General features: G+C 31.0%; 1 protein-coding gene across 3 annotated transcripts in view; it reads right to left on the reverse strand.

Moving 5' to 3' along the window:
* The window catches only part of LOC124423815, a 90,120-nt gene extending 81,745 nt beyond the window's left edge, over nucleotides 1-8,375 (reverse strand). Inside the window, exons 1-2 of one of the 3 annotated variants that reach the window (XM_046962036.1) lie at nucleotides 6,609-8,375; nucleotides 6,210-6,268 (exon numbers count right to left, since the gene is read on the reverse strand). The gene's annotated coding sequence lies outside the window, so the exon portion shown is untranslated. Of the gene's footprint in view, nucleotides 1-6,209 lie in introns of all 3 variants that reach the window. The other 2 variants (XM_046962037.1, XM_046962035.1) reach the window with 2 other exon arrangements.
* Between the last annotated feature and the right edge of the window lie 4,125 nt (nucleotides 8,376-12,500).

Below are 12,500 nucleotides of genomic sequence, written 5' to 3' on the forward strand. Positions count from 1 at the left end.
TGATAATTATTTACTTACGTGTGATATATCGTACATACGATATTTTACAAAGAAAAGCGAATGTTTTCTGAAGTATGTATCCTGACAAAAACAAAAAACAAAAAAAACCAGGAAAAGAAAAAAAGAAGAAAAAATCTTTTTCCCTTCTTTACGAATATGAAAAGGACGAGAAGCACCGCCGGTTACTCTTTCCTTTTTTCGAACGTTACACGACCTTCAACGATGTGATAAAAAAAGAAAAAGAAAAAAGTAGGAGGAGGAAGAAGAAGAAGAAGAAGAAGAAGAAGAAGAAGAAATAGAAGTAGTGGTAGTAGTAGTAGTAGTAGAAGTAGAAGTAGAAGTGGAAATAGAAGTAGAAGAAAAAAAAAACAGTGGAAAGAGAAAGAGAAGATGGAGGTATAGATAGAGGTAGGGGTAGAAGTGTAGGTGTAGATATAAGTGGAGGTTGAGATGGAAGTGGAGGTGAGGGTGGGAATGGGGTGAATGTAGAGGTGGAGGTGAGGGTGGGGATGGGGGTGAATGTAGAGGTGGAGGTGGAGGTGAGGGTGGGGATGGGGGTGAATGTAGAGGTGGAGGTGGAGGTTGAGGTGGTAGATCGCTTTTACGATCGGCACTGGACCCTGATACGTACACGTTCTCCCATCCCTCGTGCTAACTGCTACGCTTTAAAGCTTTTTTATTTTTTTTCTTCTTTCTTCTTTTCTTTTTTACATTTTCCTTTTTTTTTTTCTTTTTTTTTTTATACGTCCGATGGATCGATCGTTCGGCAGACACAGACAAGGGTTCCCTAAACATTGAAACGCGTTTGCCGATCGATGACTTTCGGACTAGCTTATACTACTCTCACATACACACACATACACACACACACACACTCTCTCTCTCTCTTTTTCTCTCTTACTCTTTGAATGCCACTAAAAGCGAAGATTTTTCCTTCGGCTTTTCTTTAAAACTACATTTCCTTGCGTTAGCATTTTTCTTTTTTCTGTTTTTCTTTCCTCCTTTTTTATTTTCTTACTTTTTTCTCTCTCTCTCTCTCTCTCTCTCTCTGTCCTTTTCCTTTTTTTCATTTCCCGAATCAAATATGTGTTCTTACCATGAAGATTCCATTTAGATGAATGACGGTGCTAAAATAAATGGTGTGATATCGAGTTACCCGTACACACACACACACAAACACAGAGAGAGAGAGAGAGAGAGAGAGAGAGAGAGAGAGAAAAAGAGAAGAAAGCCACGCGTACGCCCTCGTATACATGATAGACACATAGAGACATGTACATAATGATCGTTTCAGTTTATCACAGGTTGTACTTTATCATTCCAAAAATTATCTTGGATAAATAAACAAAAAAACTAGTGAGTGACGCCCCTTGAAGGACATTTAACCTGCGAAGCCAAGCGAGCTAACAAGGCGAGCAACCAACCAACCAACTAACCAACTACGCGCACGTACTTACGTGTATGTACAAGTTTTATGTAAAAAAAGAAAAAAAAAAAGAAAGAAAAAAAAGAGAGAAAAGAAAAAGAAATATCTACGAGAAAATTCTTTCGTTCGGACTTTTCGTCGTTTAGAAAAATCTTTTAATGCCATTCTTACGATTACCGATAAATATTTTAAACGTTTAAGTACGCGAGAGTTATATGCATGTAGATACTCGCAAAATGAAGTACGAGAGGTTGAAAATAAAAAATAAAACGTGAAAAATAAATAAGGAAAGATAAAACGTAAAGAAAAAAACAAAACAAAAAAAACAAAAAACAAAAAAAAAAGAAAACAAGAAATAAAAAGGAAAGAAAGAAAGAAAGAAAGAAAAATATAAAGAAGAAAGAACATTTTATTCTGCAAATGTCGTTGACGGTACTTTAGCACGATAATTCAAAACGAAATCATAATTTCTTCCCCGTATAACTCCCTCCTACACCCTATGCCCCTTATCCTCCCTTCTTCCACCCGTCCGTCCGACAAGATATTCTCTGCACGGACGCGATCGTACATCACTCGAAGATAAAGCTTTCCACCCTTTTGCGTCTACAAGGTAGTATAATAAAAAAACGGCCGCCATTATACGAATCTTCATTCTACCTCGTTCTCCGTTTTTACATGGTAACAAAGAAAGAGAAAGAAAGAAAAAGGAAAAAAAAAGAGAGAAGAGAGAAAGAAACAAACAAAAAATAAAGGGAAGAAAAAAGAATTTCGTAGAAAAAATTCCGTCGATAATTTTCTTACTTTCCCCTACCTATATATAAAAGTTACATCCCTTATATATATATATATATCTATATATGTATATATAAAGAAAGAAAAAAAAAATGGATTATCCAACATAGAAAAAAAAGAAGAAAAAAAAAATATTTAACCATAAATATACATACAAAGTTTCTAGATGATTTAAAAAAAAAAAAAATCAATTAATTCTACTTTGAGACTATTTAGGCCGACGTTTTTCTTCTTTCTTCTCTTTTCTTCACTTTTCTTTTTTTTTCTTTCTTTCTTCATCTTCTTTTCAGATCGTAAAATTACATAACCAAGCCTGACTGCGTAATTCAAAAAAAAAAAAAAAAAAAATAAATAAATAAAGAAAAAAACAGACAATTAATCTATCGTAATAAAATCATCGGAGTAATAAACATTCTTGGATCATTCTGTAGGTACATAACGTTATTTCGAATTTTTCATAATTATTATAGTTCATTATTACAGTTCATTTTTTTTTTTTTCCTTAAAACTTTTATTTTCTACTTTTATTATGCCCATACGATTTACGTAAATATTATATTGTGCACTCGTCTTTTTCCTTTATTTTTTATTTTTTTCTTTATTTTTTTCTGCTTCTTTTTCTTTTTTTTTTTTTTTTTGAGAAAGAAAAGTCGTCAAAGAGGATAAGAGAAAACGTATCGGCAAACCCAAACATTGTTAACAAACAAAGCGAGTAACGTGTATAACGTTATACGTGAGACGAATACTCGCGAATAGTTTGAATATCTTCTCGCGAGTGGTGTTTCGAGGGTCAAGGAACTACGAAGCAAGAATTCCACTTGTGTTATTACGAGAAACGCTTTTAGCGTTTCGTGTTGTACATTGTTCGTTTGTTTAAGCTTTTCAAGAGAGCAATAGAGGAAGAACGACAGAGAGAGAGAGAGAGAGAGAGAGAGAGAGAGAGAGAGAGAGAAAGAGAGAGAGAGAGAAAGTACAAAAAAAGTAGTAGTGTGACTTGGTTAAAATCGTCTTCCGGCTCAAGATTTCTCTTTGTGAATTTTCTTCCTTTGTTATATACTACCAACGATTTCATTTATTTATATACATACCTATGTATCTAAATAAATTAATATATATATATATATATATATATATATATATATATACATACACATACACATGTATATAAATTACATTCTCTTTTTCTTTCTCTCTTCAAATAAAAGTAAAATAAAAATAAATATAATAAAATACATATATATATATATATTTCTATATAATAAAAGAAATATATATAAATATTACAAAAATATAGTATATATATATTATATCTCTGTACGATTATTTATAAAACATATGACATTGCATCCAATTTGCAAAGATCCACTCGAATAAAATAGAGCTCATCGACGAGGAGAAAGAGAGAAAGAAAGAGAGAGAGAGAGAGAGAGAGAAAGAGAAAAAAGAAACCCAAAGAATAAAAGGCATCCATAGCTATGGCAAAGCATAGGAGAAATGTTCATTCTGATCTAAGTAGCTATGACAAAAGGAAAAATATGTCTTAAGAAATATCGTACTAGCAGAAGAGAACATGTTCCTCTTCTTTTCCTTCGATACAAAAGTAACGAAAAAGAAAAAGGAGACAAAAAAAAGGAAAAGAAAAGAAAAGACAGAGAAAAAGAAAAATGAAACGGGAAGGAAGAAAAAAAAAGAATACATACAAGAAAAATAAAATAAAATACGATACCTATACTCCAAATATATTTCTTTTAAATTCAAAGGAAAATGCTGATGCAATTCTTTGATAATAAATATGTCTACTGGTTCGATTCAAATGTCTCTATGTAAGAATAATAAGTCATGCAGAAATTTTCGTTTCTCTCTCTCTCTCTCTCTCTCTCTCTCTCTCTAAAAAACTTTGTTTTATATATTTTATGACATCAAAGTTCCTAGATTTCTAGTTTCACGAGACATGAATAACGACAAAGTAATTAACACCAAAAAAAAATGTTGCAAGAAAAGTAATTAAGTAATTTTAAAATCATCTAGGAACTTTCAAGTACTAACTTTATATATTTATAGAAAAAGAAAGATAGAGAGAGTGAGAGAGAGAGAGAGAGAGAGAGAGAGATATGGAGGGAGAGACTAAGACAGAGAGTATATCTTTTTGATTAATAAAGCATTATAAGAGCCAGTTATTATTATTATTATTATTACATATATATATATATATATATATATATACACTCTTTCTCGAAACATTTCGTATGTGTCTACATATGTATGTATGTATGTATTTATGTATGTATGAGGTTCTTATACGAAATATTTCATTAATTATGCATACGCATTTATCTTTCGCTTAGGGTCGAAAGTGCGAAGGATAGGAATAAAGTGGGAAAAGTCGAGAATATTCTTTGTAAAATAGTAACTCTTTCTAAGAGTTAAAATTGAACAAGATTAAAGAAGTAAGTATTAAAGTTAAGAAAAAAAAAGAAAAAGAAAAAAAAAAGAAAAAAGGAAAGGAAAATAAAGTTTCTTAACACTTTCTCGATCTATGTTAACGATGACATCTTTAAACATTCGTGTCTTTTTACTACATATATATATATATATATATATATATATATATATATATATATATATATAACTTTGCGAATTCGAATTTAATGCAACTAACTAAGATTTCATCTTACCTTAAGAAACTTATTAAAAGCTTTCGAGAGTTAACTAAAGATAGACTCTAAGAATATATCGTGGGAATGAGAATACAAGGACGAAGGGAGTGAGGGGCCGGGATGGGGAGAGGGAGGGTGAGAGGTTTCCATTTCGGTATCGTGGCAACGACTTCATAGTAATCATCGAAGTCTATCTAGTTTGAAGATCAAAGACATCGAAGTTTGATAAGAGTCTGTCAATAACATTACTGTCGTTACCTATCATTGTACGACACAATATGCATTATCAATTCTAAACGATTTATTACTATATCGATCTAACAAATGGTAACAATTCGTTGACGATTAAAGGGTAACAAATTTTTGATAATCGAATATTATACATATATTGGAAATAAAATAAATAAATAAATAAATAAGTAAACATATAAATTGTTAGTGTGTTGTATAAATTTATTATATTGAAAAGTATCAAACAATAAATATTATTTATATGTAATAATTATTCATTCCCATGTAAAATGATAAATCGTTGCCAGCCGTATACGTTTTTTAATCCACATGATTCTAAAACCTATTACTATATTGACAATAGAATTACTCCAATCGAAAATTCATAAATTAATTCCATTCTCGTGTTCGTCTGTATCGAACGAATTACAGCAGGAGTATCGTAAAGCTTAGAGAGTCCTTCTATTCGATGGAACGCGCTTAATTGTGATCCAAGCAAATGGAAGGATATTAAAAAACCAGGCGTAACAATTGACTCGAATGTAATATCTCTATTATTATTTCGTTTCTAATGGTAATTAAAGGGGGAGGGGGAGGGGGAAAGGAAAAAAGAAAAAAAAACGAAGAAAAATTCATTATACGTGTATAATAGGTATTTCATGATTATTCCATAATAATATACCATAAACGTTATAAGAGTGTTCCTTATACGTGATAGATAATAAGGGAGTGAGAAAAAGAGAAAAAGAGAGAGACTGAGAAAGAGAAAGAGAAAGAGAGAAAGAGAGAGAGAGAGAGAGAGAGAGAACTATAGAGTTTATAATATACTAATATATGCATCGTTTCGTGATATGCTCGATATACGAGTCGGGTGTGTCGGGAAATCGATTTTATATCTGTAACGTCGATAGACATTTCTAAGATTGATGAAAAATAAATTTTCTTTAAATCGTGATAAAGAATATATATATATATATATATACATATATGTAAGTGTGTATGTATATGTATGTATGTATGTATGTATGTATAAATGTATATATATAACGATATGAATTAGACGATCGAAAGATCACGCGACGTTTTGTGAATACATTACTCACCTTTATCCTGTACTAGCATTCGTCGCGTAGGTGTCATCGAGAATGTTTAACATTCTTCCCTTTTCGACAGGAACGATCGGTAACGCGACGAAAGAGGTAGAAATAGAGATAGAGATTGAGATGGAGAGAGAGAGAGAAAATAAGAGAGAAAGAGAAAGTGAGAGAAAATGGCTGTAGATATAGAAGAAGATTATTTGGACGTTTGATATGGTCGCGTCATCTCGAAGAGACACGATATTATGTTTGACAAAATAATATAATATAATATAATATAATGACAATGACAACGACAACGATGACGATAACGACAACGACGACGACGATGACGGCGTTGATATTACGATTTGGTACGCGACGCCACGACAAATCGACGTGTTATTTAGCCTAATCTAAACGTACGTTTTGCGCACCCTTCTTCTTCTCTCTCTCTGTTCCCCGAAGAGATTCATTATCCCGTAATAATCTAACTTCTTCTCTTTCTTTACGCGTTCACTAAAAAGGCCCCGTCGTAGCTTGAAAAATTTGTTTTCCTCCTTTTCCCCCCTCACTAATGGACCGCCCTATCAAATGTACATATCCCTTGCCATCCTTAATATTTCTCGTCCCGCAGGATGTTCAGACGTGAACGCGTTTCGGGACCGGCACCGACTAAACTCCTGTCGAATGACGACCCATAGGACGATCGTGTATAATCCCGGATCCTGCGCTCACGATTATTTTCGATCAGCGACGCCATTCTCTACGAGATACGCCATTGAAACTATTTAACTCCGATGATAATATTATCATTTCGAGATCGTGTTATCCTATGTCGATAACAATACTTGTACACGAGGTAAATATATTTTTTTGTTGCACGTCGGTAATGTCGGAACGTCCGTACGAAAAGTTCGAGAGCGAGAGAGAAAGAAATAAAGATGGAATGAGAAAAAAAATTTATCGACGTTATAACAAGTAGAAATCTTACTTATCGATTAATACACATTCCTGTAATTTTTAATAAACAAAATATAAATCTATCGTAAATAACGTAGATAATAATTTGATAATAATACATTTAATATGTTTTATTAATCTATCGTAATATATTGTTTTACGAAATATTAGATTATCGACGGATGATATTTTTAATCGAAAATATTGCAAATCTAAAACCCAAGAGGATTACATCGAAGTACTTCACGTTATATCGATGTGGCTCTGGCATCATGATTGATTCACAAAATTGATCTAAATGTAATAGATATTTCTATACGCGAAGAACATCGATCATCTTTCTTCTCTTTTTCTTCTTACCTTTCATATTACTATAACGATTCGAGCAAATCCTTAATCGTCGAATATATCTATGATTAATTATATTCTAATCTATAAGAGGATTCGAATTTCAATTCTCTCTCTCTCTCTCTCTCTCTCTCTCTCTCTCTCTGTTTAAGATTTCTTAGAAATCAATTAAAATATAATAATTTCACGCTCATAAACGCTTAAGTAATACAATTTCATCGAGTTGTGGAATAATAGAAAAAAAAGAAAGAAAAAAAGAAAAAATAAGGGAACGCTTGAGTAGGAGAGAAAATTAAAAAAAAAAAAACGGGGAAAAAAATGAAAGAAAAAGAGAGAAAGGAAAAAAGAAAAAAAGAAAAAGAAAAGATAGGGGAAAATTGTACTTACGAAAGATGATCGAGGAGTATGATCGTTGGCCGTGGAAACGAAAGTGGCAATAAAGACGCGAAGGAAAAAAACGAAAGAAAAAGAAGTAAAGAAAGAAGAAGAAGATGAAGAAGAAGAAGAAGATGATGAAGAAGAAAAAGGGGCAGAAAAAAGAAGGAAAAAGAAGAATGAGAAAAATAGACAGAGAAAGAGAAAGAGAAGAATGAGAAATAGGAAGAGTAATAAAGAGAGGGAGAGAAGTGAGATTTCGTGGAAAGCTTAATTGTTTTGCCGTGGAGGAGAAAGAGGTGGACGATGATAGTAAGAAGGAAGATTAGAATAAAGCTCTCGCTTTGCGGCGAAGATTCCGTCGTAGTTGTCGTCGTTGTCGTCGTCTTCGTCTTCGTCGTTGGAGAAAAGCAAACGCAATCTGAAGTTGCAGAGCTTACGAATAGAAGAAAAGGGAGAAAAAAGAAGAAAAAGAAAAAGAGAGAGAGAAAGAGAGAAAGAGAGAGAGAGAAAGAGAGAAAGAGAGAGAGAGAGAGAGAGAGAGAGAGAGTGGGTGAAAAGAGAGAGGGGTAGGAGGTGTATGAGGTAAAAAAAGTAGGAATACATCTACCCCTACCTCGTAAGAATCTCAGAATGAAAAAAAAAAAAAAAAAAAAGAAAAAAACTCAGATGGAAAGGGCCATTCTATCTTTCTTTCTTTCTTTCTTTCTTTCATTTTTTTTCTTCTTTCTATCTTTCTCTTATCTTTTTTCCTTTCTTTCTTTTCTCTCTTACTTCGCCAAACTCGAGAAAGTGGCGAGAATTTAATTAAGAATTTCCATGAACCATATTGCCGCTGGCACACACGTGTTTCCCTTAGCCACGGATCACGTGACTCGAAGAAGAAATTCTAATTAAATCGAAAGAAATCTTTTCCCTTTATCGTCGAGATTCTCTCTCTCTCTCTCTCTCTCTCTCTCTCTCTCTCTCTCTCTCTCTCTCTCTTACTCTTTCTCTCTTTCTCTCTCTCTTCTCTTACTCTCTCTTACTCTTTCACTCTTTCTCTCTCTCTCTCTCTCTACATATATATATATATATATATATCCCTATCTTCTTCTTTTTCGTTAAATTTAATACGAGACAATCTAGCAAAGGAAAGAATTTACATTTTAATCGATCCGCGTCTTGTTTAATCGTGCGTGTTCTGCAAAGAGATAGAAAGAGAGAGAGAGAGAGAGAGAGAGAGAGGGTGGAGAGAGGGAGAGAGAGAGAAACAAAGAGAAATGTTAAATTCTTTAGAATAAATTAGTTAAATACAATTCTGAATATATCTTAATTTTATATCAGCCATCAAGTACATTTTCATCGAACTAAGCTACATCGTATATGTCGATTACGAGAAAAATCTAAGATAATTAAATGGACGAAACGAAAGGGATAAAATATTCTCGACATTTCGAAAGAGAGAGAGAGAGAGAGAGAGAGAGAGAGAGAGAGAGAGAGAGAGAGAGAGAGAGAGAGAGAGACAGAGAAAAAATCTACGAAGCTCCGTTACTCCACGATGAGAGAACGCACTTTGATTAAGACGAAACTAAAAAATTTTCTCGATAAAGAGTAAAATGATTCTCTCTCTCTCTCTCTTTCTCTCTCTCTCTCTCTCTCTCTCTCTCTCTCTCTCTCTCTTTGTGTGTGTGTGACTTCTTTCAACAAAGTTTTCCAACTGATCCAAGCATCTTATTACTATCGCGTTACGACAAATCCGAAATTAAACTCTTTTAAGCTATCCTTGTATAATATTAGTTTCTTGGAGATTACGTAATTATTTTTGTGTTTCATTATTCCATTTTTTCTTTTTTTTTTTCCTGATTTGATTCTAACAACAGTAGCTCGATATGAAATTAACGAATGAACGAACAAATGAATGGAAATAATGTGTACAATTTGTTCTTATATTCATTTTTTTTTTTTTTTTTTAATTTTACGCGCCGAAAGTTTGTGCGCACGCCCGAGCGTGTGTATGACTCGGCGCATGTGTGTGTGTTTGTGTGCGTATGTATGTATGTATGTATGTGCATATATACGTACTCATAAATTATAAATCATAAACTCATTAAAATGATCAAGTGACTTAGTATTATTCAAATATTATTTTATTGTACTACGTGTATATTAGAAACTTTAGAAATGATTGAAAAATTATCTAAATTATTAATTTTTAAGGTTTCGCATTTAAAAAGAGAATTTAAATGTTCACCCGTCAAAAGAAAACCAACTCGATAATCGTCAAAATTAATTAAAGACGGAATATGTTTATATTAAACAAGGCCAACTGCACCGAGAAAATAATTTTAATGTATTGAAATTATAAATTAAAATTATTTTGACTTTCTCAGGAGTTACGGGCTTTGTAATGATTAAGCAATTGTACTATCGTATAAATTTTAATTTATTGTATTTCGTGCATATTAAAGATTGTTTAAATAATTAATTTTATGTAAATGAAAAATGTGAAATACTTATGAAAGATAAAAGTATGAATTTAATTTAATTTAAAGAAAAAAGAAAAAAGAAAAAAGAATAAAATGAATAATGTACGAGACTCGACTTTAATAATAAAAAATGCAATATATCAAATAATCTTATTAATGTATGTGAGACAAAGTGGGACCTAAGTCCCACTTTCCTTGTCTGCTCGTTTTAACTTCGTATGCACTTTGATTCTATGCATGCATTTTCAATGTGTCCATTATTTTCATATCTTACATATTTCGTAGCTATGATTTTAATATAGAACTTAATTTTATAAGAAAAAATTTATTAATTTAATTGAACTTTCGAAAAGAAAAAAAAAAAGAAAATGAAATATGTACGAATAGTCTTTATATATAGAACTCGGTTTTAGTTAAACTAAAATTATAACTTTAATAGAACTTTATAAAAGTAAATAGTCAAAAATTTATCCCTTGACTTTAATATAATATTCGACCTTATTAAAATAAAATTACAAATTTTATTCGAAATTTTGAACTTTAGAAAAGAAAAACGCGAAAAATTTATGACTCGGTTCTAATAATTCGAAAATACATTAAATATGAAATAATCCTATTTGCGTATACGTGGCAATGTGAAAGACGGAATGTTACGTCGTCTAAGTTTCTTAAATCTATACTCCTACACCCATCATCATAAGTGCATTTTGAATGATAACATGGTAAAATTAATATACGACTAAGAGTGATTCTCGAGAGATTATAATGAATCATTGAAAATAACTCAATAGCTTAGTAATTATTCTTTTGAAATTTTAACTTAAGATTATTGTAAATTTTTCGCGCATTCCAAACAATATATAATGTTTAAGTGAATACTCTACTGTTTAAATATTAATTTATTGTATCCCGTGTATGTTATATATTGTTTAAATAATTATAAAATTTCTCAAGGTATTAATTTTTAAATCTTCACGTTTAGAAAAGAAAACTGATTCTATACAATGAAATAAATAGATAATTGTTAAAATATCAGTTTATTGTACTCCGTGTACATTATAAATTGTTTAAATCATTATGAATTTATCGAAACTGTAAATTATTTCTACCAAATTGAAGATTTACGCTTATCGATATATTAAATCAATATTATTTTATATTTAACGTATATTACGTGCTATATAATGTTTAAACAAATGTACTTTCTTATAAATATTAATTTATTATACAAAGAAATTTATTATCTAACAATCTCGCACTTAGGTTTAAAATTAAATCATTTATAATAATATTAATTATTAAAGATATGAATTATTAAGTTAATAATATAATATTAACTTACTCGTATACTTACTTCATATATCTTATTTGTTACCTCGTTAATATTAAATATATCTTAATATCAAATTATCCAAGATACGATTTGTTTATAATTTACACGGAAAACCATAGTTTGAGGTAAGACATGGGATCTATCCAAAATGGACGACATAGAAAATCTTTGTTTGATAAACTTAACGATTAAATTGAATATATTTTATCTTGTCCTTTTATATCTATACGTAATATATTTTTAAATATATTCTCTTTTATTATTATAAATTATCATTGGCTTGTTATTAACAGCCTTAATCAAGAACGAACGAATGTTCTCAAAGCTTCGCTTATATATATTTATCGGAATAGATATTTACTTACTTTCTTAAAGTAATTAAAGTTTAATTAAAAATGCTAACGCCAGAAGCCACGGCAAGCTTCATTTCTCTTTACAATTTAATCTTCGTCACGTATAATCAGATGCGTGCATATGCGTACGTAAAAAAAGAAAAAGAAAAAGAAAAAAAAGAAACGTTAAATCGTTTAATCGATCGTATCAATCATAGACAACATCAATGAATGTAACTAATTGTTTTTTAGGGGGGAAAGAAAAAAAAAAGAAAGAAAGAAAAAAAAATAAAAACAAAAAGTGAATTATTTTTCTCACACAAATAGAAAAACGAGTTCAATATTTGTACGAATTTTCTTATATCTAATCTAGAATGTTAATTCGTTTTAAAGGAAAATTAACGAAACGAAACGTGATCTATAAAACGGGATCTATAAAACTGACTAATCTTTGAAGGGATGGGAAAAAAAGACGAAGAAGAAAAAAAGGAAAACAAAA

This window comes from Vespa crabro, chromosome 4, assembly GCF_910589235.1.
Source record: "Vespa crabro chromosome 4, iyVesCrab1.2, whole genome shotgun sequence".
Classification (NCBI taxonomy): Eukaryota; Metazoa; Arthropoda; class Insecta; order Hymenoptera; family Vespidae; genus Vespa; species Vespa crabro.